The sequence below is a fragment of the Morone saxatilis genome, unplaced genomic scaffold, assembly GCF_004916995.1.
Source record: "Morone saxatilis isolate NCDOM2014 unplaced genomic scaffold, NCSU_SB_2.0 Contig15, whole genome shotgun sequence".
In the NCBI taxonomy this organism is placed as follows: domain Eukaryota; kingdom Metazoa; phylum Chordata; class Actinopteri; family Moronidae; genus Morone; species Morone saxatilis.
Genome location: NW_023339707.1, coordinates 1,231,671 through 1,235,452, shown reverse-complemented (window position 1 = coordinate 1,235,452; position 3,782 = coordinate 1,231,671).

Here is a 3,782-nt window from a genome sequence, read left to right as displayed (position 1 = left end):
AAGTACAGGCATATGATCCGAGAAAAAAGCGTCACAGACATCCAGGTTAAGAACAGAACATAAGCTACCAGATGAAAGTGATGACTCATTACTACTCCATGATGTAGCAGGAGTGGAGTGGGGTGGAGGGGGTGCTGAGCCACTAGGCAGGGCAGGGGCAGCTGAATCAAAGATGAGCTTTAAGGTACCTTTGTCCTGGATCTCTGACACTGAAGTCAAGTTGGTAAATTCATTACCAAACTCAGCATCCATAAATTGCAGCCCGAAGTGGGATTCTACCCCACACTGCCTCTTTATGTGCTGAACAAGTTCACCAACAGTCTCTGGAATTCCATCTTGCAGGGTAAGTCTCTGGGAATCCTTTTCTCCGAGGATAATTCTGAGCTTCACTGGAGCAGCCATTTCACAACAATCTGTGAATAAAAACAAACATAGTGAAAACATAAAACGTATTACAGACAGAAAGCTAAGAGTCTCATTTAATAAGAAACTACAGTGTGTAACAAATTGATCAAAATATCTTGGTTAAAATAAACAAAAGCACTGCAGGGTCAAAAGATGCTGCAAGGTTACTTTTTCCAATGTCATTAAGCAGAAGTTCATGATATTTCCAGTTTAATGTAGTTTTTGCATTAAATTTTTCTTCACCAGATCATCTATTTTCAGGCTAGTTTAAGCATTCTTTTGATTAATCTATAACGTGTGAAATAATTACAGCTCTTTTTTAATTCCAATGACAATCCAATTAACATTAAATTTGAAGTCAGAATGTCATCATACCTTATACATGTATGTGTCTTTTTAATGTCACCATTCTGAGAGATGCAACAAAGAAGTCTGCCAAAGGGTAGTCCTCTGCTAGGTCACTAAGCTCAATCAGATCTATGTCTTTGGTTGGACATGCCGTGAGCTCAAAGGCTCTGTGATGCTCACTATACCACCCACAAAGTCTCTTAACCATGAAAAACAGTCTCTCAGTCTGAATAACAAAAATGTGGACAATCTGTCCAAAGCCAGGAAGTCCACTTGTAGACCCGTGAGCTACAATCATGCCCTTTTTGAAACTTACACCTTTGGTTGACACAGATCTAGTTATGTGTACCTCTCTGGTACCAGGAAATTTTTCTTCAATATTCACAACAATTTCTTTTTTTAAAACATCAACAGGAACTGTTGAGACATTTGTCATCTCAAGAACAGGCTTTTCAAAACTAGATGCTCTCATGTGATAAGAAATCATGAGCTGATGCTTAGAAGCTAGCGAGAGGGGCACATTTTTGAAGCAGTTTGAGTGTCGAATGACGTGCTTAAAAAAACTATGTTTAGCCTCGAATCGCATCGTCCAGAGACCAACAAGAGGACCAAACTTCCTGATGAGTGCAGGATAGTGCTCTAAGTAATGATGTTTGGGTAGAAGCTGCACATTAGGAAAGAGTTCTTGGTATCTTTTGCGGTGCTCTGAAATTTTGCACTCAAGGTACGCAATGGAGTCTTCTGTATGTGTTGGAGCAATCACCAGCTCTACAACATCTTTTAAAACCATTAGAATTTGCCATGCCATTTCATCTTCTGGCACCAGATGCCCAATGATGAATGGGAGAAATCTTAGCAGTGCCCAGTTCTCATGAGCATTCCCCCCGATTGTTTTTGAGAATGTGTGTGGGATCAGGTGAGGCCTGTTAGTCTTGTCGGACCACTTGTAGGTAAAACTAAGGATAGATTTGTTAAGTAGCTCAAGACTAAAATATTTCTTCGATATCAGCAGTGACAAACAATGCGCAAGCTCCACAGGCACAATGCCCTCAAACACATCATGCATGATATCTGGCGAATAACCTGTTAGAACACTGAAGTGGGCAAGGTTCTTAGTGATTACACACTGTCTTTTCACCCCAAAACAGCTCAAACTGTTCTGCTGTGCTGAATTTACATGGGAGTCATGTAGTTCTATAGTCCTGAGATCAAATGAATCTGATCTCACGTCTCTTGTTTGGATCTCTGCTCGTGTTGCTGTGCAGAATCGGCAGATGTTTCCACCAGTAAAGCTTTCATTAAAACCTGCTATACTATGAGCACCGAGGTTATCTGCAGCAACAACCTGAATTGTGCCTTTAACACATTTACCAAGCAATGGAACAAAAATTCCATCCTGCTCAAGGGTTTTAACATCTTGAAGAAGAGGATGCAAGACACAGTCATAACCATACTTCTTCACATCATCAGATTTGCACAAGATTGCTAGGTAAATTGAGGTCAGTGCTGAATGTGAGCCTGGAGGCAAATTACCCAGAGTCCAGTAGATACCAGTGAGCTTATGTTTCCTGCGTGAAGTACCCAGGGGATTGCATACCTTGAAATCATCAATGTACATAGTTAGCAAGATTCTCAACTCACCCCCTGAAAGAAAACCATTTTCCTTAAAGTGTGAGCCATCCTGAAATGATTTATAAGTACACTGTTCTCCAGTTTTCCCAAGATGTGCTCTGTGGTTTTCAACAACTTTATCCACAACATTTTTCCTATCGAAGAGCTGTTGCAAGCTCTTCAGTAAAGGCATGTACTGAAAGCTTTTCTTGTCCCTTTCATTGAGCATGTACTCAATGGGCTCTATGACATTGAAGTTTTCTCTGTCAAACTTGTTTCGGAGATATGATGTGCTCAAAGAGCCACCCTTCTCTATAGCTTTTAGCAAGGGGTTAGACATGGAAAGGGCTGTGGCTACTTCTTTTATCACTGACTTGTCAGGTATGGAACCATGTTTTTGAAACACAGCTTCAATAATGTTTACAGAGAGAGGAAATGTGGCTGAGCGTAACAAATAGTGCAGTTCCTCTAGAAACTCATCAATTTTTGTGCCTGGCACATGTGCAAAATGTTCTAGTTTGAGTAAAGCTGCGGCAAAGTTCTGCTCAATTATGTCAGGCAGGGTCTTGCTTATGTCCACATCATTACTTGGAGATGCACTGTTTAATTCCACTGCAGAGTCATCTTGGTTAAGTGCATCTTCCTCTGCACTGTCAGATGATTCTTGTGAAATTCTGGTTGTTGTCACTATACCTGGTTTAAAATCATTTATTGTATGAGGGTTGTGTTTCCTGTTCTTGTGGGAGTGAAAAGTTCCATAGATATTTGTTTTGAAAGTACAATCCCCAAACATACAGGTAACAGTTTCATGACTCGACATGATATGTATGAAAAAATCCCTCTCTAAAGATTGCTTGAAGAAAGAGAAAGATTGCTACAATTGCACAAAGGAAAACTAAATGTTTTCACTTCCAGGAGCTCCTGACAAGGTTGCTTAGGATGAACTCTACTTAAATGTATGTGCAAAGCATTTAGTGTCTTAAAATTGCATGGACAGTTTAGATATGGGCATGAGTAACGTTGCCTATGGTGGTGCTGTAGTCTTAAATGTTTAAGTAGATCATATCTATTAGAAAAAGATACACTGCACTCCTTGCACCTCCACATATCAGTAACGCAGAGCAGTAAAATCAAGCATATCTGGGTATAATATTTATCATTTTTCATTTCATATTGTCCCCTCTTCACCTTACTTGATCTTAAACAGCTTATCACACCTCCGTTCAGTCACCCAGCCTCCCTGGCTTCCCGGCTGCTCGGGAACTACCGGGGGACGGCTAACAGAAGCTACCTTCGGTCGGCCCGCACCGGCTACTGGGGGCTGGCTAACTATAGTGGCTGATGATAAATGAAGTAAATAAACTACACTTAATACATGTACCATTATCACTAAAGGAGGCAGAGGAATAACTAAACAT